The following is a 26,525-nucleotide window of genomic DNA, read 5'->3' on the forward strand; positions in this document are numbered from 1 at the left end:
ACTGGGCTTCAGCAACCTGTTTTCTAAAATCTTGACACAGAGCCCTTTTAGGAAAGAAGTTTGTATAGAATCAAAAGCAATCATAAAAGGAATGTACCATGTCTTAGGTCTGGTAAAGTAGTTCAGAATCCTTAAACTAGACTGTAATGCATTTTTTTTGCCCCTCTTGTTCATCCTTTCCTTCTTTGATCATTGTTCTCAGGTCGACCTGCACAAAGTAACCCGATCCTGAATACTGGCAGCATAATTTTATGTATTGCAGCATAAAAAGAGGAAGATGTGATACAGAGGCTAACAAAATGCAAAATGTGCAGGTAACGTGGTTACTCTTCAGTTAGCATTTGCTACATAGAGTTTCTGTCTTCCAGTTACAGAATTTAAATTTTAAATTGCCTTTGTAATCAGTACAATATCTCAATAAAAGGAAGTGAAGACGAATGAAAAGAGACAGTAATTCTTCCCTCGTGCCAAGAAACCAAAATTTAGAAAGCAGCTGCCACAGCAGTGACTCTGTAAGAAAGATGGAATTGCAGTTGGTAAAGCAAAAGATTCCTCAGAAGAAAAAAATTATAAGCGTCTCAAAAGGCTACAAGGCTGACAAAGCACCATTTTCTTTCAGATCAAGACAGTTTTACTACCATTTTTCAAATAAGTCATGTGTTGGGTTTTTTGTTTGTCATTTTTTCTCTCAAAGAAGGACAAGTTGCCACCCAGCACTATCTGTGCTAAAGCAGGGAGTATTATCTTACTATGCAGCCTGTACAGCACTTTTTTAACGGAGATAAATTAAAGATGGCTAGTGTCTCTCTGTTATTTACATATGTAATGTCTTTATTTTCTCTGCACGTTCTTTGTCAACAAAGATGTGACCATCTAGGCAATTGCAGATGATGGCTGTGGGTGTCCAGTCATAACTGACAGCCAGGTAGTACAAGATATAACTAAATGATCAGTTCATCTCCAAAACATTTTCTCACAGGCATCGTGCAGAGAAGTTCCTAAGTTTAAAGCATTTGGAAGACCTGTACTAAACTCGGTTAAAATGATGGCTGTCTATCTGGCCAAAAAGTTACTGGCAATCCTTATTTGTTTATCTACCCAGAAGTTGTATCTTCTTGTAAATTGGGATTGTTTCTGTAGCTCACAAGAACTTTAAAACTTCATGTTTTTAGACTGGCTTACATTATTTGAGTCAAGTCTTTCATTGTTGAATCAAGCAAAACTGTTGTGAAACACAGGATGTGATTCTCTGATTAACTCTTTTCTTTCTAGGACACATGCAGTGTATCAGATCCTAGCAGCCTGTCAGTGCGTGTCCTCCAGAGCTTTCTAGCATCCTGGATTCTCTCCAGAAGCATGGAAACAAGTTCAGCCAGACATTACTGAGGCACATTCCAGAAATACTGTATGGACAGAAGGGAAAAGTGCAAGGTTATCGTTCGGGGGTTTTGGACACATTCCCATCTGCTGTCAAGGTAAGCTATGTCCTAACCTTGCAGAAATATTTGCATCTCTAGCAGAAATACTGTATAAAGTGAAGGAGTTAGGTACAATTTAGTGGAAAACAGTACAGTGCATACTTTTAGTTGAATAGTCGGTTTTAGTTGATCAGTTTAATCACTTTTAATTATCACCTATATGATGACTGTTTTTGGCCTGTTTATTTTATTAGGAGTTGAGCATTGCATAACGTCTCTTACAAATATGGTTAAGGAAATGCACAAAATCAAGACAACTACCTGGTCAGCTGAGAAAGCAGGAGAGAGAATGAACGTTAACTGCAATTTAATGTACAACTGATTTTCAGTATATGACATTCCAAAACATCAAGAAATTTTACTTGCTTCTGGTGAGGAAAATGCCTTAGTCATATCACTTGGAAAAAAATAATTACGCTACACATACTCATTTACACAGTTACAGCTTGCTAGAAGCAGCCTGTTTTTCCACAGCTCACTTACAGAGTTCTTTGAAGATGTGCTGATACTTCAGCATCAGCAATATTGTCCCTACTGGGGGAAAGTATTCCTGCGGGGTGTTATAACCGTGCAAGAAAACAGCAAGAATGATGCAAGACCAAAATATTCCTGTTCCCCAGACGCATCCAGTGACCATCTATCTATACAATATTGATGATAACAAAAATTATTAAACACAAACACTTAAATCAAGATTTTTCTTATTCTTTCTTTACAAATGAGATTGTTGACAAAATTCTTCTGTTTTGGGCATAGTTGACAGTAGTTTACAGCCATGTTTTGTGGCCAGAATTAAGGCTGGCATTGCGCCCTTCGGCAGCCAAGTACAGCGCCTCCCACACCTCCCTCCATCTGCCAGTGTAGCTGACCTGCTCGTGCAACGATTGTGAAAGGACAAGGAGGATTTAACACATCTGTTAAATCCTTACATGCTAGCTCCCCAACAACGTAACTGCATGCAAGATAGAAACTCCAGGGCACTGCAAGAAAGGATAGGGAGCCCTACCTCTTTTCTTCTCTCAGGGAGTCAACATGTAATTAACACTCTACCCTTAGTGATTAAACAAGTCAAGTTAGTTGAAGACCTTCTTGAATATCTGTCTACAGTTAGAGAAAGGTACAATTCTGCGCAAAACTGGAAACCTTGATTTAGTACTAAAGGAACACTAGCTTGAAAAACATGCAAGTAAGAATGAATACCTTGGAATTCAGCCCTTCCTTTTTCTGAAATAGGTTTAAAATGCCCTAAAAATAAATTGATGTCAATCCTAGATAAAAAAGAAAAGATAACAGATGAAACTTTCCTCTGGTCGCACACTCTATTCTCCCAGCAAACTGTAAACAAATAGGAGTTTTTCCTATACAAATGGAGCTATTCTGACTTATGTCAATGTAAAAACAAATAGAGCAACTGAAATTATTTTGAGTGATTCTTACTATGAGGGCTTCAGTTGTATTTTCAAAAAATTTCTAAACCGTGAGTTTTAAAAAATCACAAATTTGCTGACTAAAATGCAGGTAATTGTGCACCTGGGCAGAGCATTTGGTGGGGGGGGGGGGGGAAGGGGGGGAAGGTGTGTGTCATATGTATGAGAAGAAAGATGGTACTATGTCGTCACCCTAAAGGTGTAAGGAGATTATATTTGTGAGAATATACAAATGGTCCAATAAAATAAAACTACCGGTAGGTGTAGAGTATGTATTCCCAAAGCACCGAGAAATATGCAAACTGCACCTCAGTGTCTACAGACTAGCAATAAAGAGACAATTCTATAAACCTAAACAGCTTTTAAAAAAACAGATCAGGATTGAAGAAACAGAAAGGAAAAAGACTGTTATGCATAATACAAAGTGAGCAAAAGAGAACAGTTCCAGGACCAGCAAAAGCACTGGAGTGGAACACAAAATGGGATGTAAATAGAGTAAGGAAACTGAAACATCATCTCTAGCAGGCGGTAAAAGCAGAGTGGGATGTGGGAGTTACCCCTTACGTGGAAAAATCAATAGGAAGAGCCAGGAGGGGGGATTTATTGAACGTACAACATCAGAAGCACTTAAACTTTCCGATTCTCAGGTAGCCCATCTGTATTTGATGGATTTCCAGTATATGTGTGTGTCACTTTAAGCTTCTGCAGCATTGATATTTTCATTTTTTTAATCTTCAGGGTTTTTTTTAAGATGATCTGGAAAGAAACAGCAGTGATAATCAATATATAGCTCGTCTATAACATTTTTCCATAGTTAGCTCTGAGAGCACTTATGAAGTTAGTATCATTTCTGTAGGAAGGAGAACTGCAATGGATGCAGAAAGAGAAGGATGAGAGACAGGACTCAGGAATCCCAAGTCCTCTTGAGTTGCCTCATGTGTCTGTCATTTCATTTCACAAGTTTTAGTCCTTTTTTCACTTCTGTTCTATAAGAAGGTTCTGAAAGTTGTATGTAAAAAACAAAACCAAGACGTTTCCTCAACAGAAGAATTAATGAAGGCTGATTTCTTGTTGGATCTGTGCCTTTTTCCGTAACCTGTCCGCCTACCTACCACGGTAATGCTAACCCCTGTAACTCTTCAGCTCCCTCCCTCCCATACCGTCTTCACTTTGGCATTTCTGGATCACGGATGGGCAGTGGTTCGGAGGTAGGCGTACACTGCTTCATGATTGCCTGTGCTTCATTTTTTCAGGAAGCAAAGAAAAAATGTTTGAATAGTGAATAGTCTGTGAAATATTATGCCAAAGCCATGGTCATGGTTAGAGCTGCTTGTTGTGGCTTTTAAATATTAGTGATATGTCAAAGTTACCACCGTCTCACCTGATAACCCAGAGCGTTATTGTGTAGTATGATTTCTGCTCTTTCCATGGAGTTACTGAGAAATGCTATTGCAGTAATTTAGTAAATAACTCAATGTCAGGCCTTTAGCTTTTTCTGTCTCAGGCTCAAGTTACTATACCCAGAAAGAATAGTCAGTCTGATAAGTGCTGCTTATGTGTTGATGAATTTCTTGGTATTTCACAGGCATGTCCTTTAGAACATCAGTTTTCATTTGCTTCATGTGGTAAGTCTCGTTTTTACTTTCTGAACTATAGATGAGTGCAATTACTTACCTGTTAGTCTTATCTGACATCCTTTCATGTGGGGTGAATTTCCTTGTTCATTAAATGAGTGTATTTTTTATGGCTGTACTTGAATTCACGGATGTGACTGCTGATTGCATAGGCTTACAGAAGCAATGTTCAAACTGGTTATGAGGGTGCACAGACCGCATGCCCTGGGGTCAGCCTGTAGCTCGGTGTGGGCTGCAAGAGCCAGAAGCCCTAGGCAGGCAGGCGGCCATCAGCCCCCAAGTTGGCTAGTTCGGAGCCATCTCAGCATATCTGAGAGAGCTGCAGGTATGCTTTTGGGCTGCGGAAGTAACTTTAGTGAGGGAAATCTTTTTTTTTTTTTTTTTTTTAAACCTTTTAAACAAACCGGTCACAAAGTTATTGCCATCTTACCCTGGCAGTGATTGTTTTGACTGGCGGTCATCTTGCAGTTTCTTTTTCAAAGTTAACAGTTCTGTACTGCATGCCTCTCCCATGTACCTCACTTTTCTGAACTTGTACTCCTGGGTGTGTAAAACCTGTACTCCTGAATCTCAGGCAAAACCAGATCCAGTCTTCAAAAATTTTCAGTAAAACAACCTCTGTTGCAGTTGTTCTCCATTTCTGCATGACTCTGTCCTTAGCCGTCAGGGGAAGTAAATAATTCTACAGTGCTAGACTCCCTGATCAGCTTGGAAGTAGAATAAGATGAGCCTCCTCTTAGACCTCGCTCTCGTTTCCCTTCTAATTATAGTTGGCTTGATGGTATGCAAGCTTTTTAAAATGCGTTTAATAATGTTGTGACCAACACTTCTTGAAGACTTTCTGAATTTTAGTTGCTTCTGGCTGTCACTAAACCTGTTTTCCCCTCTATCAAGAAGGGATTGTGATGAAAACCTTTCTTTCAGTTTGGCATTCACGCTCTAGTGAGTTCAGCTCTCTGTGCTGGTTGCACTGAATTTCTTTTCTTGTAAGGCTGAAATGGGCCTTTACAGTGAATATTTATTTTTCAGAGCAGCATTGAGAATCAAAGCCTCAGCTCTAGTTCTGCATTTCTGGAAGATATTTATTACCTTTTTCACACGCCTAGGAAACAACGTTATTTCTGATCTGGAAAAAATTTCCTTCAGAACACGGAAAAAACGAAGGAGGAGTTTACATGGTGTGTATATTGTGGGGAAAGGATAGCGCATATAAAAGAGAAACCTTGTTCTCATACATTTAGCTTGTAGTTATATGTCTTCCATACTGTTCATTTTCACTGTTGAGTTAGTAAAGCAACATGGAGAGATATTAAAGCTTATGTATCTCCTCTAACATAAGAATTCTTAAAATCTAGGTACAACTTAGAAAAATTTGGGATACGTAGAAGGCTAAACAGCAGTGGTGTATGCAGGACCAAACTTAAGGATTTTCAGGCATTTTTCTTGCTAATAACCAGATTAACTAAAGTTACCCAGTGGGAAGAGGCAAGCAGCTAGGAACAGGTAGCACAGACAATCTCTTTCAACGGAAATTCATGAATGTGCTTAGTATAGCTTCATGATTACAAAAAAGTCAACCTCCTCCCCTTTTTCGTGTGTTTAAGTTTAATGCAGCTTTGCACATTTGACACAAGGACGTTAAGCAGCAAATTAGCCTAGTAACTTCAGTTAGTCATAATCCCAACGAGGCCCCTGGGAGGAGATAACCAAGCAAACAAACTTTAAATTTCCCCATGCATGCCAACTGGCAGGACAGTGCTCTTCAAAAAATGAATCCAATCAGTTGTCCAGCGAAAACTGCTCGGCCCAAGAGCACTTTCTCGTTTTTATAGGGAATTCTGACAGATGTTAATGTTACTCGTGCAGATTAGATGAGTGGAATGGCACAAATCATAAAAAATAACATAGTGGGTTTATATTGCCCTGCTAAAGATCTTATGTACCTTTTGGACAAAGTGGAGTCTTACTAGCTTTCTAGCTATTTTGGGAAATGAGTGTTAAGTTAGGACTGTGGCATTTTACTGCACAGTTGATCTGTATGTGTTGGAGGTTTTCAGCCTCGCTCTGAGGTTTCTCAGGCATGTAAATTTAAGATCATATGCCAACCTAATGGGCTTTGAGATATTTTATCTATCAGTTGCCCGGTTCCGAATGGGGTGGAGCTAGGTAGAATCATTAATTATCGTCTGTATTTGCCTTTTATAGCAGAGGATCGTGCATAAACAACTTAGAACCGTAATAAAACCGTAGGCTGTAAAATACGATCGTTGCTTTGGGACCCTTTTTCAGATATGTCTCCGGTCCACCAAATCCTATGAAATGATACCTGTGACTCCCTTTGGTTTTGATAGCAGTGCTCATCTTCCAAGATGCGACCCATGTGAAAATGGAGAGGAATGTTGCAAGTGTACTGTAGCTGATAAGGTTTACTTGTGCACTGTAGTGTTTGTGATTTTTGATGGCAATTACGGGAGCGAGATAAAAGTCTTCCAGGAAGAGAAAGCGGTGGTGGTGGTGGAAACCAAGCTCCAAATGCACAGAGATGTATCTTAGTTTTACAGATGTATATAGCATTGATCAAAATGCCACGTGCACAACCTGGCTGGTACTCCTGAATTACATAGTTTCCTTGAGCTTATGGGATGCGTAAAATACGTGTTTGATAAGGCAATCACTAGTTTATGGATCCGGGAGGCTTAAGAGTTGGACTGTAGGATATATATGCCCAATGCCTGTTCACAACAGATTATTTGAAATCCAAAGAGGAGGAGGATTTAATTTCACCATACTAGCTATCTATATTTTTTATGATTTAGTAGGTGAAATCTCACGTTGTTCATAGCAAGTTCAGATGCTAGCTGGAGTCTTTTGGGGACGTGCAGGTCCTTGTAATATATTTAGTGAAGTAGGGCATGCTAAGTTAAAGAGAAGTGTAAATCAAGGCACTGAACTGCATATCAAGATCTAATAGTGGAGGTGCATGTGGGCCCCAAATTAGGCACAGAAGGAAGTTGAGTGGTGGCCTGCCTGTTTCTGATAGCAGGCTAAGGTAAATGTGGAGGAGGGGTAACACCTAAGGAAAAGAGAAGGGTGTTCTGTACGGTGGCTCCCTGGGGGCCCACAGCTGGTCGGCACCTCTGCACGTGAGTCTGGAGCGCTGTGCGGTCAAGGCAAGTGCCTTTCTTGCTGGCTGCCCTGCACCGTTTCAAAGCCAGCCTGAGAGGGGCTGGAGCGGTCTGACACACTTCGGTCTCCTGCCTCTGCAGCCTGGCACGAGCAGCCCATTGGCCTGATGAATCGTTATTGCTTTATGGGCTCTCATGTTCAATTCCACATTTACTTGAACAAAACCACACAGGTTTTCTTGGCCTCTTCTAATGCTAATCTGCTGCTCACTACATTTTACCCATGCACTATATCAACTTCAGTGCAACCAACCCAATCCACAGGATTCATAATAGAATCATCTGTGGTTTTATCTTAAGAACCACTCTGACATGCTAAAAGCCATGGAAATGTTATTATTCAATACGTGTGGCATATATCAATCCTATTGAGTGGAGACTGCCAGCGGCAAACCAGCAAATACTGTTGTAATATGGAAACGGGCCAAGACTTTTTCCAAAACACTTGCCTGAGGTTAGCTTAGGCATACGTTCTTGTTTTATTTTAGGTACTGATATGGGAAGTTAAGTGGACCAAATCACCCTTTAGAGGTACCTGTATCTTTGCGTTAACTATAAACTGATCTGAGGATGACTAAACTTTCAATGTAGGTGTCTTAGGTAGAATGAAGCCAGCTGTGGCCTCTTACTGTAGCTATTTGAGTGCAGATTTGGGATCCCAGCTCTTAGACGCCTGTTTTGAAAAAATTTGGTTTAAAACGCCTCTTTCATTTTCAGAGTTCCTGTTGAGAAAGTCTGATTGTTGTGATTCCGGAAACAGTTTAGGATGGACAAAAGCAAGCTGTTCCGCTCCTTATCCAGAGCTTCACCCGTTTGTCCTCTGGCAACCACATCTGTTTGTGGTGGGAATGGACTCATTCACAAATCATTTTGGTTCAATTTTAGTTTCTTCTCTGTAATCATTAACAACAATTTCTAATCAGAATGAAATCCACTCATGGATGACAATAGTTTCCCAGAACTGAAATGGATACTTACTGAAATCTTTAGTTCGGTCCTTATTAAATCGCCAGTGACTGCCATTTTAAAAAACACATTTTTAATCATGAAGATTGTGGTAGTATAAATTACAGTGAAGTTCTAATATGCCTAACTTAGGACAAAATATATTGGAAAACAAATTTCAGGCTATGGCTTGGACAGTAGCCTAACACACCTTAACTGTAGCAATTGCTTTCTCTGAATAGTTTTGGTCACACAAGAAACGCGTTATTAAATTTTAGGAAGGAGAAAAACGGAAAGAAAGAGCAGTCTCTTTCTTCCACACAGGTTTTATTTCAGTGTACATCAGATCCTGTTTTTATAACTTATTAATGATAAATTGATCTCAGGAGATATTAACTCTGTATTTACAGAGTGTTTAGACATGCTGGGGGCTGTTGTAAATGTACCAGCTGCTCAGTGCTGATCTAAGTACACAGATGTTCTTATTAGCATAACATTCAAATTTGATGCCCTTCTTATCTGCCTCCTCCAAATGCACAAAAACAACCGCAGCAGCAACACAGGAGATTTATGCAAGAGGAAGCCCCTTTTCCCTCTGGAACCTTCTCACGGGGTGAATGTGCAGCAAAGTACAGCCAAATAATCCCACGGTATTTTTCTGGGTTCTCCTCTTATGCAGGTCAACCGCCGTGACAGCAGGTGAGATCGCAGCGTGAAGAGCTGCATGGTAGTGTTGTTGCAGGCGACACGGTAAAGCTGAGGTGTGATGGAGGCAGCTGACGTGCCGCTCTGCGCCGCTGGCTCGTGGTGCGGCGTGCCAGCGTCGGCCCAGCCTGTGCGGGCGCCGTCCGGCTAGGTGGGGAAGGGTCTGCCCTGCCAGGAGACCTGCGCGAGCCGCACCGAGAGGGTGGAGGCGTGGGCTCAGAGCTGAATAACCGTTTGGGACTATGCCAGCAGCTTCCTCGCCCGAAGCGCCTACCCCTGCGTCCAAGGGAAGCGTCCTTGCCCGTTGGCATGCTCCGGCCCTGTGGACGGGTAACACTGAGTGAGGGCGGCTGCTTTTGCGCAGGGAGGCATTGGCCTCAGCTGAGCAGAGCAGGGTGTAAAGAAAGGATCGCTATAACTCGCCAGGCTGCTTCTGGGGGTGGTGTCAGGACTTTAGCGCTCATCTTTGGATAGAGGAGGCAGGGGCTTAGTCTGCTAGTACCTATTGTATGCCAGGTAATTTAATACCGGTGCTGACAATAGCAGACCCTGGGTTAAGCCGCTAATGCCATGGATCAGGGTCATGTTCAATAGAGAGTTTTAGCTTAATCTCTCTTGTGGATAGAAATGACTGTGTTGTACTCATTGCTTTGGCTTAGGCTAAGAAATCAATTAATAATTAAAAGATACTTGTAAAAATTACTTCGAGAAAATAAGAAAGATTGTGGCTTACCTGTGAACAATTAGTATTGGGCACTTCCCTCTCCTTGGTTTTGTGTTGATGCATTTTGTTTTGCTTGCATGGCTAGACGTTGCTGTACTTTCCTTTGCAGCGCTTTCTTCAGGTCTCCTCTTGCCCTTGTTTGTAGAGCAGAGGCGTGAGCTCTAATGGGAAGTAATGTTAGCGGTCTTTGAGGCGAAGGAACTGCAAATAATGACAACAAATTGGTGTCTTGCACCATGAATTGCATGTTACAGAAATGTGCCTGAATCATAATTCAGGAGTGGATTACACTCAAAAACTTTGGAAAAGGTTGAATCCAAATCCAGAGTGACCCTTCTCTGATACGTTATAATGTTCTGGGAAAGTCTGTCCGTTTCTTATGTGATACAGCAGTGTAGCCCTATTTATGGCTCTCTTGGATAATCTCAGAATTTTCTCAGATTTTCATAGTAATCTTCAAAGTTAAGAAAGTTGAGTTAACTTTTCTTTCTCTTGTTGTGTATTGCGTATCTCATCCTAAGGGATGTAAAGCCCTTTTACAAAAGGGCTGTCCAGGTAGCAGAGTTATCAGAAGAATCCGTAGAGCCTCATTTTTAGTTTTCTGTTTCAATTCTTACGTTGTTTTCCACAGGAAAAAGACATTTTTAGATTATTTTCAGTCTAACCATGAGCAGGAATTTTATGTAATTTCACCTGGAAATCTCCAGTAATGAGATTTTTCAGCTCAGCCTCCTACCTTCAACAGGCTTCCATGGTCCAAATAAAGACCTGGACTTCTAAATATTTTAGCGCAGTCCCGGGGGAGTGGAGGTGCGGTTCTATTTGTTTGATTTTGTTTCAGATTAATTTGCCCTTTCAGTGTGCTCTGTGACCATTAAACAGTTTGGGTCCTTAGCCATTTTCTGACTGGGATGTTTTATGTACATGATTTTTCACATACATATTTTTCGACTTCACTTTTTCTTACAGCAACTTTGAGCAGTACCTGGTGGCGTGTGGTGGCTGCCTTTTAACAACCTGTGATTTTAAACAGTACGTTTTCAGTAACTGGGAAGCTTACCTGAAAAGAATAGGAGCATATGAGGAACACAGAAAGGGAGAACTGTTTGGTGGCCCATTGTACCCCCATGAGAAACATCCAGCTGCCCTGTGGAAAGGGTAAAGTAATGACATAGATAATGTAATGACAAGAACAGAACTGGAAATAACTTCAAAGTCAAATTGATATCTCATAAAAGATGAGGAAAATATTGCAAAGAAATATCAAAGGCTGAAGAAGGATTTTCCTAGGCACTTTGTTACAGAAGTCTTTACCACCCCCTGCAGAGGCAATCAAGACTAATGGGAACATTAGTACAGCAGAAGACTTATATCAAAAGAGTCCCTGGAGCAAATAACACCCAGTAACAAGAGCATTGCTGGCACCGTACTCCAAAACACCCTCCTCTATTGCAGAAATGAGTAAAAGGGTCATAAACAGCAGAGAGAAAATTTTTGTCTTGTGACTGCAAATAAGCACCCAGCAGAGCTGTTAAAAGTTGCTTGCTGAAGAGAAAAATATGATTCTTCCAGTTTTATGGGCCGCGTTCGGATAGCTCTTACTTCTGTGCCATAAATCCAATTTTCACATAGTTTAAATGGAAAGCCATCACAGGCTCTGCTGAATAATGCACTGGGTTGTCATGCCCCTACTGCTTGATGCACACTGAATCAGTCCTCCTCCGCTCTCTCGTGTGTCTGTGCCTTGCAGCTGCATCCGCTGCTGCGGTGATTGCCAGTAGTACTGCAACATTTGCCACCTCAAGTACTTGACATTACAGCAATATTCAGTTCTAAGGATAAGAAACGCCACAAGTATCAATGTAGATGTTCACTCGAGGGAGTCAGTAGGAGAGAGGAGGAGGCTTCTGTGGCCAGAAGCCGTTCCAAACAACAAAGAAAAGAAATTTCCATGTGGAAGTAAGAGTAACAAAGCAATATAGTGAAATTCTGATGTCCGTCAAATTTAGTGATACTGCAAGTGCTCAAGTTAAAGCTTTTATTTCTTCCATACATACCACTTTCCCTAGGATTCCTTGCAATTGGAGTTCTTTAATACAGCCGCTAGTTTGAGGTAACAGGAATTTAAATGGAAGGAAAGTGTCAAGAAAGAAAAAAAATCAGTCTTGGACGTTTTTCTGCAAACAATTCAGGTACCCTTCTTGAGTGTATTTGCCACAATAAGCCACCAAACGCCTGCATTAATGAAAAAAACAGTATCAATGGAGTATCCAAGTTCTGTTATCCTTTTGGAATTCTTTGAGATAAAGGATGCTATGTGCATTTAAGTGAAAAAGCAGTTCCTTTAAATATTATTACTTTTGCTTTAAATATTATTACTCTTGTCAGCTTATTTAAAAAACAAAGCATTTTTATTATTAATATTATATCCTGTGGTCAGCCTTTGGCTCATTTAGCTGTGGCAGCCAGTGATACTGCTGTAAATTCTGCTATCCTCTGCTTTGAAAAGAGACTGGCCAATGTAGTTCATTCCTGCAATATTTTTTCACATTATTTTGTATATGCACTTCCTTGATCCTGCAGTGGAGCTGAATGATTCCCAGACTCTCTTGCCCTGAATTGCCCAACAGGAGTTTTTATACATCCGGGGGCATCAGTCAAAGGCTGCTCCCGGGCAGGTTGGTGGAGGCAGAGCAGTAACCTGTACGTTTTACTGGGAACAGTTACTGCGTGAGGCAATGACAGCAGAATACACCACGTCGAAATGTTGTGCTCCCCAGCTTGTAAACTTGCCCGGCCATGTCAACCGATGAGGCCTCCACAAAATAGCCACAATTCGCCACCAGTGTTGTCCGTGTACACCGCGACAGCGGTTTTCTGCCTGATTATGGTCTGTGCCTGAGCAAAGCTCCAAGACAGTGCAAGACAGTGCTGTTGCCTGATGGCAATCACTCATTTCAGGAGTCTGCTGAAATGTGATTGGAAATCTGAGTCCCAGAGTGGTTAAAATATATAGCTTAATCAGCTTAAGTCAGTACTTGCTTCCCCCCCCCTCACCTTCCCCAGGCAGTTTCTCTGTGTTTTGGGAGAAGGAGGTTTGATTTACTATTTAAAAAGCCTAAAAAATAGGCCTTTTTTATATGGTTTCTGTGTTTTTTGCACAAACACTTGGATCTTTTTTGTAACTTTTAAAACTAAACTTGAAAAAAGGCTTATGATAGAGCTTAAGCTAAAAATAAAATACGCAGTCGGTGGTGGCTTGAGCAATATCTAATTCCCAGAGAAGAGGCCTAAAAGGTATAGCTCCATTAGGGATAGGTCACTGTAATGTCTCTGTGGAAATGTGAAGTGGAAAGCAGATGTTAAGTGCCTCTCACATGTAGGACATTTCTCATCAGCTCAGGGAGCGTGTGTTTGTGCAATGATGGCAAAATGCTTGAGTTCAAATACTGTAGTAAAACCAGAGATCCTCCCGGACTCTGACTGCTTGCTGCACTTCTGGATGACTGCTGCTTTGCGAAAAGTGCTGTTTTCCAGGTGTAGTGCTAAACACACTGATTCCCTTCTTTGTGAAAATTACAGTGTCTTCATTGGTCTCTCAAGCGATCTGAATTTGCTGATCTCTCGGTGTTTGGGAGTAACTGATCTTGAATCTTACAGATTTGCCAAGAGCACTGAAATATTTTGAATCTGAGGTATGCTGTGCGAGAGACCTTGGTGCCGCATGAAGCATGCTGCGTGTCATGATTAATGCTGAATGAGAAGAAATGCCACCGAGTGTTACATGTTTAGACTAAATGACCCAAGCTAGCTCATGTAGCAAGATGGTACTCTGAAGCTGCTCCTCACTGTATCTAGAACAGAGGAAAAGATCAAATTTCTAAACAAAGTACTCTCCTATGTACATAAGAAATTGCATCACATATGGGGCAGCAGCTGAGCTGCTCAGACACCAAACTGTGCTTATTTTTCTTAATTTTATCTTCTAGATCTTTATAGGTATTTGTGAAACGAGACAGGCTTTCTGGGGGTACTTCCATTGATGGCCAATTTGAGAAGCTAATCAGAGGGAAGGTGGGGTCCTGCTAGCCTTGCAGTCAGTGTGAATTTAATCCTTTGGTTTGGTAGAAACAGGGCTGGACCTCTTTTTTATTCTGCATCCCTGGAACTATTTGCTTCTGGTCTGCATGTTTGCATTCCTGTTAATGATGTTAATTCTGTAAAATTTGTTCATGCCATGACTGCTGATGCTCCATCATGTTTTGCTGGGTGCAAGTAAGTATACTAGGGGAGTATCCTCCTGGATGCTTGTTACATCATTTAAAACATTTCAAGGGAGGGCTTAAAAGAAAGACATCTCTATTTTTCTTTTTTTGCACCTACCTACTGAATTAATATTCTTCTCGTACTAACGTGAAGAACGAAATCCTGAATGTCTTGAAATCACTGGGTTGGGTGATTTGCTTTGACTTCATGCAGAAACCGCTATTTCACTCAGGACTGAGATGCTCTTGTTCCCCAAGTTATTTTTACTAGTTCGTGGTTTTGAGGGAGTGATACCTGATTTAAATTTCTAAAAATGAAATTAGGCTGATTCAGGACAAGCTGCCTTCAGTTGGGAGGCTTTGCAGAGATTTGATCACTTTGCAGAGAGATCTGTTTAAATGCCTGCTGTTCTGTGCTCCACAGTTCAGCACTGAATATAAAACAAGTTTTGCTGAAATGAGAGTGAGCTCGAATGCTTTGGAATTGAATCATATGTGAAACGGATAGCTAAGAATAGACCCATAGAGATTCCTGGAAGCAACACTGTGATGTGGGTGGGAGAAATGGGTAGGAAATACTTTTTGAGATTTCAACTCCTTTTTTACTCAGTTGGGTTGAAAAATTTAAATTCTAAAAATTTTCCTGAAATAGTATACAGAATTATGGTTTTGAGTTCTCAATGAGAGTGTTTCATTTAGATGTTATCACTGTGTCATTTTGACAGGGTTTATCCTTTGAACTTTTTAAAACCAGAAGTGAGCAACAATTTTTAGACATAAAGTCACTTCAGACCAGAAAATATTTTACTCAGAAAGTTATAGATGTGAGAGGTTTCTCAAAACCAAAACTTCATCATGATATTTTACTGAACTGATGTTATCCAATAATAAAATGTTCTGTTGCAGAAGTGAGTGGTGAACATAAACTTTAACTACTTGTTCATCACTCCAGGTGATGGCTGTTAAGACCTCAGTCCAGGTTTAGTCTAAAGTTTGATTTTATCCATACTTCTTACAAGCCTGAGACGTTTATTGTCTCCCATGTTTCCTATGGTTTGCCTAATTTCTGAAGGAGCGCTGCAGTTTAGCCCCTCACATGTTTGTAAAAAGTCATCTAATGCCCCAGTTCTGGATAAAGGCTGGGTCTGCCCTAGAAACTTTGTCAGGTTGTGGGTGACACAAATTGCTGTATTAACGGAGCAAGTGCTTTGACCAGTTCTTTGTCCCCATTTCATGTGTGTGTCGACAGAAGATGTGGTACTTCCTGACCAGATGTTGGGGTACATGTGAGCAGCTGCAGGCTGCACTGCTGTGTTGCTACGCTCCTGCATCAGCCTTTTATAAGGCCAGTGTTACTCATCTTTATGGCTTTATTAAGGTAACAATTTCAGCTGGATGTTGACAAGTGCAATCAAATTTTTGTGAGGACGCTTACTAAGGGCCATTTTGTATCTTGGCGGTATAGACCAAGCACAGTACTTCTATAAATGTTTTATACTATCTAGATTGCAATTCCATATAGAGACTAATGAAAATGTGGACTAGTAAATCCTGCTGTGGTCATGTCACAGTTCTCTTACCTATTTCGGTTCTCATTTATTTTCTTCCCTTTCCGTACAGACCCAGAACTGTCACCGCTCCATTTCTCTCTCAAGCGAATTAAACTCTGTTTCTGTCTGTTTGTCATATTCTCTTTCTCACTCTTAGGACCTCAGCTGCTTCTCGGCTAATTGCACTGCCTTACCTGACATAGATATTTTCATAACTCCAGTAAAAGCTGCTTATTATTTTACGGGGTCATTTCGAATCTGTTGTAAGATTAGTTCCTGGCAACCTGGCTGGAAGCCACTGAAGACTAGATGGCTTCATGCAAGTTTAATGAAGCACAAGGTAAGTGGAAATACAATGCAGAAATGAGATCTGCAAAACAAATAAATAAGATAGAAGAACTTTAATTTCTATAAGGGAGCGTTATCTTTCTGGAAACGCAGCTGTGTGTCGGTTCCACTAACAAGTGATGAGTGAGCTTGCATTAGGTTCATCTCTGGAAAGATAAAAGTATCATCTAGCAAGTGACAGGAGACATTTCATTTCAAATGAGACAATCCACCTAATTTAGATGGCATTTTGGATGTTTAAGTTGCAGATAACACTAAGGCATTTACAGTGAACCCTGTAGTCTTGGATTTCCGAATAAAAGAAAATACTTAAATACTGAGAATAATTACAGCTAATATTTGTACTCCTCCACATTACAAAATGGTAAGCTGAAGATTTTTTTTCCTTTTGGAATGAGGAAACTGTCGATGGCAGTTAGGTCACAGCTCCATAGTAAATTGCTGAGAGTAGAGTCCATAAACCTTGTAGGGATTTCACTTTTTTCTTGCACTGATTAGCGAGAAAAGAAATGGTTTACATTCCTGACGTTTCAAGTGTAATCACTGCTCAGTAAATTAGCCTTCTAACAAGAAGGCGTTTGGACCTATTGCTTCTGGCTCTTTGCAAACTCAGGTAGGCGTATGCACATCCACTACATTTGTTTCACATTTTGAATGTGTTTTTCACAACTGTATCAGCTACATCTTACTTTTGGAAACATAAATACAAGCTGAAAAACTGATTAAAAGGTGAAAGATCAGCCTATCCTTTCCCTGTTCTCTCTAGTTTCTGCCCTAGCATCTCCACACTTAGAAAAGTTTTCGGTAGACCAGTTGTTTTTAGAAAAAACAGGGCTGGGGAAGTCTTGGAGCAGGGGTGGGTCAGCAGTAGCCAAACCCAGAACCTCAGGTTGCTGCTGAGTGCTGTGCATTGTTCTTTCTAAAGTGCTTTACATCTCCTGAATTGAATTTGCTATTTTTTTCATTGTTTTATGGTTACGAAAAGGATTGCGCATCATGTTAGTAGTAATATTATAAGGGGCCAGATCCAAAAGCACATGGCTCTTGATAACTGTCTTTTCACTGATGCCAGTGAATTAGGGCAGGCCTCTCCTGCTTCAGATTGTCTGAAAATTTTACTGAGTCATTGATACTTCTGACACACCTTTGTGAAATAACTGTTTCATTATCCTCATTTTATATCAGTGAAACTGAGGCAGTGAGACACAGGACAGAAGGTTATAGGGGGGCTCAGACTGGCCAAAAACCTTCCTTTTAGCTGTTGTGCACAGCGGAAGTGCAGTGCTATAGCCATTGCCCGGCCTAGAGGTATGTACAGACAATGGTGCTGAGCAAATTCTCCATCACTCCCGACCTGTGCATTCAGCCACTTTGCTGAAGTGATTAATTTGTTCTGAAACACTGTTGTTCTCTTGAATTATCATTTGACTTCTGCCAGCTGAGTGGAAAAGTGACTTAGTTTTCCACTTTAAGCATGGCAGATGTGTGTGTGGGAGGGCTGTGAGGAAAAGAAGAGGGCGGTTGTTTTTAAGGTGACCAAAATCTGATCCACCAAATTTAATTTAACCTACTTTCAGTGGTCTGAAGGTAGCTGCAGAGAGCTACCTGGCTTAGTGTTAAAACCTGATACTCCGTTGTTTTTGTGGCACAGACACACAACAGGACATGGGTCGGTGAGGCTTTTAATAATGGCTTCCTGGAGCCGTGGGTCTCTGATGCTGGTGGGTATGTCGCCTTCCACTTTGGGCCGTAACGAGCTCAGGTGCAGGAATGGCAGGCTCAGTGCAGCCTGCAGGCGAGTTTCATTATGAAGAAAGGTGTACAGCTGCTCAGACCCTACACAAGCTCTTCCAGAAGTAAATCCCTATCTGTTCTTACTGCAGTATTTGCTGGCAGTAGCAGATAGGCAGACTCATGTCGCTATGTTTTGCAAAAAACCTCTTAGCAACATGTTAATCCTGCTGCAGTTCCCTCTCACCTCTGATTAACAGGCGTGCCTCTCCCGGATTTCATTGGATTTGCACACTATTTGTTTGACCTGAAGTACGTCTTCCTTTAGCATTCAGTCATACGTTGTAAAGGCCCGGCTTTGAGTTTGGCCTAAAAGGTGAAAAGTTATAATGAAAACTGAAGTGTTAGTAAATCTTTCCGGTTCCCATTGCAGGTACAGAGATGCTAGCGGGGAGATTAGGCAGGAGTCGAAGAACAGCACATGTTTATTTTTCATCCTTTTTTATTTTCTCTTCTCCTTCACCAAGAACATCCAATTGTAAATGCTTGGGATCTAAGCTTCAGTAAATGAAAGGATAATTTGGCACAGTAAATATCCAAATACAATGCCTCACATTAATCAAAAAACTGTGAGAAAAGAACAGTATGGTCTGTTACTCATAATTAGCCCTTTCTTGAACCACGGAGGCAAACAGCATTCAAAAAAAAGTAATTTTAATTCTAGAACAGTAAACCATTACAATATGTGACACAGCGGGAAACAACTGCTCGCTGATTCCCAGCTCAGTGTCTCCATTTCTGCATCTGTCTTAAACATATATTTCACCTTTTATTAACTTACATTAGCTCCTCATATACCAGGCATACGATTTTTCAAACTCCCTGTGCTGTCTCTCTGTCAAATGCAGAGATAGAACATTATTTAAAAGAGAAGCAGCGTACTCACAATTTCTTCTTTTCAGGTAACGGCAGATAGTGGAGGAAGTCTGAGGAAAAGCAATTCAAGATATTTCCCTTCTAGGTTAGTAATGCTCACTCAGAAATCTAAATTTCAGTGTCACTGGTAACAGCTGATTAATAGAAAGAAGAAACCAGTGATCAAGGATCTCACAGTTGAAGAAATGTGGTGTACTTTGAATTATTTTGCACACGACACAGTCTTCAAAGGCATCATTTTTCCTCTATAACTTGAAGATTACAGTTCCTACTTTTCAATTGTTAGATAAGGAAACAAGAAGCAGCATTTGTGTGACAACTGAAAAAAGCATTTCTCTCCAGCGTACAAAATGAAAATTCATTACAAACATAATGCAACAACAAAGAAAGCAAACGTACAGAGTTAGGGAAACGGAAAATAGACTCAAAAAAAGAAACACTGTATGTTTAGTGGAAAATGACACAGTAAGGTATCTCTGCACACTTCAAATTCATTTCAGTTGATTCATTACTATATTTCATAACATTGCTACGTTACACGGTAACAGTGGAATTCGTTTTGAAACCCTACTTGATTCTCTCAGAAAATCTGGGCATATGGTTGTGCAGTAGTGGCAACAGATGGCCAGAAATGGTAACCTGGTTTGGAAATTCTGGGAAAGATGCAGAGCACTGGTTTGGGTTAACAGTTTAAAGTATGACTTGAGGTGAAAGATCTAGAGATCTGTTACCTGCTCCATCTGACCTCAGCCTTTGAACAGGAGACACAGCCTTTTCGACTCCCTCTGTTCTATGTAGAAAGTTAGTCCTTAGTTGCTTCAGATAACATATGAGAGCAAAAAATGGGAGATGGTGTTAAGATTTACTTTGTTTATATTTGTAAAGCATTTTAAAATCTTTTAAAATTAAAAAAAAATTCAATCAGTACAGAATCAGGGGTTTGAGGAAGTTATTTTCTCTCTGACCCTCTTTTCTAGTTTTGCAAATTAAAAGAAGTTTTGCAATTAGATTCAATTTCTACTTCAAACAAGTAGCGTTTATGTTAGGAAGACATTTCAAATTGCTCAGAAACTGAGCTGTAAATCAGTGGCAGCTTCAAAACAAGTTAGTGGTGCTGCTGAGAAATTGAGATGAGTTCATGAATTGATGGGAAGCTTTTGAGAATGTCACACAAATCAAAATCATGCCTTTTAAGTTCAGATCTAATTGCCTATAAAAAGTTGATCCTTCCCTGATTGGTTCAGTTGATAAACATACCAAAAAAAGGCAACTAGACAATGCACTCTAAGACCACGCATATGAGTAGGTATTAAAGCACGTACATGATCTTTAAGCAGAAGATAAAATCCCACTGATGGATCGTCTCCATGCCTAACATGAATGAAACATTTGCGTACCTGCCTGGCTTTAGACAGGAGTAAAACCCTCCTATTGCCTGTTTATGAGTAATACAGTAACAAAGAAACAGAACATGAGGAAACAGCTCTTCAGGTGTTCTGAGCGCCAGCTTCCAGCCCTCAAGAAAACTAAATATTTGGTGTTGAAGGTATAGATGGAGATACATAGTTGGTAATCACAAGTAAATGAACCATTAACAAGGAACCAGCTGTTCAGTGAGCAGAACAACGCAATCTGCAGTGAGTAAGAGTGTGCCTGAGGCAGTAGAAGCTTTTCCATTTCTTCTTTTCTTTTTTTCACTCTAACTTGCATCTCTTGTAGGCAAAGGAGAGGGGAGAAGTGACAAAGGGATTTGAATTACAGTTCTGATGACTGTAATATTACGTGCAGGTTTCCTAGTGGAGGAAGCACTATAATGCGTCCTGTATGTTTTTAGGGTAAAAGGAACATTGAGCAAAGATTAACCATTTTGGAACACTAAAACTGCTTGTAAAGACATCATTATGTTTGGCAAGCACTGCTTTCTATTGACAGCAACGTGTTATTTGACTTTGTGTGCTTATTTTTGTTAAACGAGGGGTAAATTTCCATGTGATATATTTTTCTAACAATGTTAACCTGAGGAATGGGGTATATTTCAGGGGACACTGGAGATATACCTGTTTTGCCAATCACTTTAATATGTGCTGCTCATCACTCCATGCTTTTTCATATTAAAGCTTGTTTAGATTGGCTGATACCCTGTATTTGTAGGTCAGGCAGCAACAGAAATAGCGTTTCCATAAAATGCCTAACTCTCAGAGCAGGATATGGAAAAGACTCAGTTAACTGTCAGTGATCTCTTGCAAACAGACTAGAATAAGATGGTGGTGCAGCGTTCACATGAAGGAAGCCTTTTCCATGTCCATGCTTAGTTTTGGCAAATAGTCTCGAGGGGGTTACGTTCTGACTCTTTTGGATCTTGTAGTTCAGGCTCAGGCTGCTGCTGCTCTTCCTTCATTCCACTAACGCCTCTTCCATAGGGTAACCCTGAATTGTCATCTTCTGCACTGGACCAACATGTCTACGTTGTGTTTAATCTGAATTTAATCCCTTATGCCTCATGCCTGAGTTTTGATCCCACTTCAGCAGTCTAGGACTTTCCAGGAGGTATTCCATTTCCTTTTCTATTTACTGTAGAAAACTGCTGATGGGTGGGTGGGGGGGGGGAAGCACTTCTGCTCAGGGAAAACACATCAGAAACAGAGTACAGCTTCAAGGAGCAGTTGAAGAAAGATGGCACAAAAATCTAGCCCCCTAGAAGGTGCAGTTAACAGTCCATCCTGCTAAAACAGGAAGGTAGAAACAAAAAGGGGAAGATCAGTGTGAGAACATCCAGATTTTGGTCCCAAGATTTTGGTATAATAGAATGAAGTACTAAAATACCTAAATGACTCTGTTCGTTATTCACCTTGGCGTATGTAGACCTTCAGTGAAAAAGAGGGCTAGAGAAACAAGAGAAAGAAATGCAGGGATTATCTAGAATATTAACTAATATTAATCCTCCAGAAACTCTCTCCTTAGGGTAATACATATAAAAAACTGTCTTACTCTCCTCCCTCTCTTTGCTCCAAAGGCCTTCCGTCCAGCCATCCATAACCTTTTTTTGTTTGTCCACTGGGCTTTCAGACCTCTCCAGCCCTTGCCATTTACAGTAGTTACTTCCTTTTTCGCTTTGGCCTTCTGAGTAGCTTCACTCCTAGGATTTCCCCTAGCTTTAAAGGCCTGTCTATCTGCGGAGCCCAGCTGCTCTTTCTCTTCATGCTGCGGGGAGCCTGGTCCCTCTCTGTGCATTTGTCTTCTCATATCCCTATTCTGAGCTTTCTGGAGCTCAGTAAGCCAGTCTGCAGAAGTTTCTGAAGCATCTTTACTGAATCCCTGTAAGGCTGAAGATGGAGGTTTGTCTTCCTTAGCGTTGTATGCTTCTACAGAGATCCTAATCTTTTAATAACCATAGGAAGTATTATCCATGCATGTTTTTATTTCTGTTATTCCAGTCCAGTAAATATGATTTCCAGTGTATCTGAACAGCCAGTCTCTTCATGTGAAGGCGTGAAGAGGCAAAAGAATGAACATCCCTGCTATTCAGGGTCCGTTCCTAATTCTTTCACTAAAGAGGGCAGAAAGAAATCTTTTCTGAATAAAATTAGAATACTTACCCGTTTGTAGGTGTACAGCAAAATAAAACTGTCGTTCATAGTCGACACTTTGCTTCCTTTTATTGTCTTCTTTTCTTCCTTACTGACTCGGGTTATTCTGAAACACTCGCTTTGGTGCCTAATTGGAAAGCTCATGCATGTTCACAATGAAATATGGTCCGGCAGATATGGTCGTCTTCTGGAGTTAAGAGATTCTGGAGCAAGTTGCCATTTTCCTTAGTCTGCCTCTGTGACCTTCGCAAGTCTCTTGATGTGACTCTGTTCTTGGTCTACAAAATGAGGAAAATAATACTACTTCTTTTCCTTGTGTTGTGACTGCAAAAACACTCAGAAGGTGCAGGTGGTAATATACTATATATTACAATGACAGTATATAACAGTTTTCTGTACTTAAATGCTTGGAGGTGACCTATCAACAAATACATAATATTTTTATGGTTAAACGTGTTTGTCACTGTATCACAGCAGTATCTCATGGCTTGAGTAACAGTTACGAAAGGATTTTGAGCTTATTTAATGAAAAACGTTTCGTGGTTATTCTCTATTTCTTGCACTCATAGTCTAAGCTCTTAAGTTGTGCCATCATTATTTACTGCTGGTTGAATTCTAGCAAGGTGCTCGTACCTGTGCTGGACAGGAATGACAAGACAGTTCTTAGCTCAGGGAGTTCAAGTCCAAAAGACGCACAAGGCACGACGTCGCGTTCTGGGAAGCTGGGGGGGAGGTAGCAATCGTAGCTGGTTTTACATTCAGAGGTTAAATTCTATTTGGGCACCATGTATGAAGCAAGGTCTCAGGGTCAGGTGAACCATTGTAAATTTTCAGGTGGGCAGAACTGAATGGATTTCCCTGTATCCAAAAATCTAATTTCTCTATTATACAAGAGTAGCATTTATAAAGAGCTTTGACCCATAGAGCTCTGATTGTAGATGCTCTAACCAGTAACAAAGCAGTGTCTTGTGGGGTATGAAGGGAACAACAAATTCTCTGTTGACCCTGAGCAAGAGTTAGTATCTGCTGCATTTTCTTCCATGTAGGAGGGTGCTTACTGTGAGATAATACGTGGAGAAATTCTGAATAATTGAAGTAGCCAAAGGCAATTCTAGATGCAGGCATACAAAGCTCGGACCGACATCCCTTTCGGCGATCTCTTTCTTAAGTTCTGGTACCATAAGAATTCGCCTTTTTCTCTTTGTGAGGATGCGGTACACATTTATTGCACTCATGAGATTAAATTGTGAAGCTTTACCTTTTTCAGATCGTGATTAGATTACCTTTGCTTTTACCCTCGAGTGCAATTAAGAAAAAAAAAGCCCATGCAGTCGTACAAAAGGGCATGAAGGTAAACATGGGAGACTTGTCATGAGCTGCGTTCTCTCTGTGTCACCATACGCACTGGGCCTGACGGCTCCTACAGTTGAAAGTAGTGAAACAGGTGCTGTATTAATATTTATAAGTCCTCACTAAAGCGTCATTTGATGCGTCCATGCGCAATGCTGCACTTGGAACGCTTCCTGTGAACTGGCTCTCACGTGCCGCCCTTTTCTTGTGCATGTTACGTACAGTGCCAGTGGAATTTCTTATTATTCATAATTGATTTTCAGATCTCAAACTGTCTGAAGGCAGACATCTATGTCCCTTTTCTCTCCAGAGCTGGTCAGAGAGCGATGGTCACTAGAAAGGAGCCTCTGCTCAGATAAGCCTAAAAATAACCCAACATGCAGTTCTAAAAATGCTGGCAGGCATGCTCAGAGGGGTCTCCGAGGGGCCTGCAGGATTCAGCTCGCCCAGGCCTGACAGCGGTGGAAGGAGTGGAAATGGCTTTGTCCCCACTACTCCACCGTTCTGGGTTTTCACCCCAGTGACATCAGTGGATAGTGTTTGTGAGAGAAAACAGCCAGTGACAAACCTCTCCGCCAGGGATGTCAGCCTTTTGCCTGGCAGGCAACCCCCAGCTTCAGTTTGATATTCTGCTAGCGTAGTACTCGTTTGCAAGTACTCGCCAGTTCCTTTCAGCATATCATTACTGGGCTATTAGCTGCCCGAGAGCTGTGTAATTGAGACAGAACGGACTGCGTGTATACACGGTGCGCTGCCTGCTGTCCTCGTCTTCCCTCTGTTGTGCGGCGGACGCTCCTGGCCTCCGGCCGGGGCTGTGCCTGCTTCGCGCTGAGCCCTTGTGTTACTGCTGCAGCTGGGCCGAACGAGCGTAAAGACAGGAGAGTAATGAGAGGTGAATATTGCCACATGTAATGACTTCTTACATGAATTCATACCAAATTTTGTGAGGAATGATGGATGATTTTATGAATAGGTAGCAATCAACTAGATACTCACTTAGTAAGATACAATAAGGCCAAGTCAGCCTTAATTCCATGGCAGATCTTCACTGACATTTCAGTGATGCAGGTATTTTTATTCCATTTTTTTTTCTGTTGGCAGATTCTGAAACCAACAAGAGCCGCTGTGGTTGTCTAGACTGACCTCTCTAGGGGACTGGGGCAAAATTCTTCCCACCCAAGCGCTGAAGGGGATCGGATGAAGTGCCGGTGGCTTAGAGCACTCGCCCGGAGGCAACAGGTAGTCCTTGAGCACTAGCTGACGTTAGGTAATTTAAATACATACTATTTTTCGTTAACAGTTCCAATAAAAAAATAAGAACATAAAGCAAGAGCAGAGATGGTCTGGAGTGTTGAGAAGTGGCCATCGCAGCGGCTTAGAGTAGTACAGACACACGGCTGTGCCTTGCCTTCGATCCATGCTGACGCCTGCTCCGGTTTAGTATTTGTGATGGTAGGATTCAAGTGTCTAAACACAGGTGTGGCTGTGAGTACGTACAGTGATGCTTTCTGGTCAGCTGAGTACCAGAAAATAAGGAAAAAATAGAGTGCTTGCAGAGCACTGTCTTCCATTCTGTTTCCAAAGGGTTGCCTAGGCATTTAAATAATTAGGAATTACGGCAGGGAATGGTATGCTACAGTGCCTAGGGAGAGCTGGCCAAAACAGCTTTTTATCCAAACAGGGGGAAAGTTTCAATAGAAACAATTTTTAGCCATATATGTTTAATTTTCTCTGAAATGAAACGAAACATACTTTTTAAGAAAAAAAGTAAAAAAAAAAAAAGTAAAAAGTAAAAAAAAATTTTTAAAGAAAAGTTTCATTTGAGAACTTTGACACTTCCAATTAATATTTCATTTAAATACTGATTTCTTTTTTTTTAAAAAAGTTGTAGTCATATGTGAATTGTCACCTCAGTCAGATGATACTGTTGACCAAAGTAGGGTGACATCATGTTTATAGCAAAAGAGCAGCCCATTCTCAAAACCAATACTTAATAGATACCCATGTTTGCCTGGGAGCCAGTAACTGGATGAAAAATAAACATTTGGTTGTTTCCCAGTTTATTTGGTTTCTGGTGCCTTGGTGCTTATCAATGGCTGGGAGTCATCTTCCTTGGATGCCCAGCGGCACCCGCAGCAGCGTTTCCGCGGTGGGCAACAGCCCGTGTCTCGGCGTGTCCGGCAGGCCCCGGCTCCCGGCTTTCCCTCGTTTCTGCAGGGAGCCGTTCCTGTTCGTAGCAGGGCTTCCTGCAGGAGCCTTGTATCTTCCTCCGTACTTGCATGACGGCAAAAACTGCCCGCTTCGTGATGTGATCCACACAAGGCAAGCTGTTTAAAGATAGCTGTAATTTTGTACGATGTGTTTTCTGCAAAAATGTCTCTACTTCCCTGAAGCTGGGGTAGGAATGACGGATTTTGAAAGGCTCAACTTGCGGGACTGCAAATGGTCTGTCTTTCAAGGCCATTGTCTGAAAATCATTTTTTATTTTGTGAAACTTAAGTCAATTAGTCAAATCTGGGAAGGTAGAAACATTCTTTTTGTGTTATTTCTTCAAAAGAATTAATTTCGGCAGTAGAGAGCTTTAAAGTTAATACCTTCGTTTAGGTTTTTCAGATTGCAGAGGAATCAGTGGGGTGCCTCTGCAGGGCACAGTCATCTAG

At 41.0% G+C, this 26,525-nt stretch overlaps 1 long non-coding RNA gene across 1 annotated transcript; it reads left to right on the forward strand.

Moving 5' to 3' along the window:
• The first annotated feature begins 203 nt into the window (after nt 1-203).
• LOC138069163 (uncharacterized) lies at nt 204-25,098 on the forward strand. The gene is made up of 3 exons (XR_011143990.1): nt 204-314; nt 1,273-1,475; nt 24,967-25,098. It is a non-coding gene; the product is annotated as an uncharacterized lncRNA (long non-coding RNA).
• The last annotated feature ends 1,427 nt before the right edge of the window (nt 25,099-26,525 follow it).

The sequence above is a fragment of the Struthio camelus genome, chromosome 13 (assembly GCF_040807025.1).
Source record: "Struthio camelus isolate bStrCam1 chromosome 13, bStrCam1.hap1, whole genome shotgun sequence".
NCBI classification, from domain to species: Eukaryota; Metazoa; Chordata; class Aves; order Struthioniformes; family Struthionidae; genus Struthio; species Struthio camelus.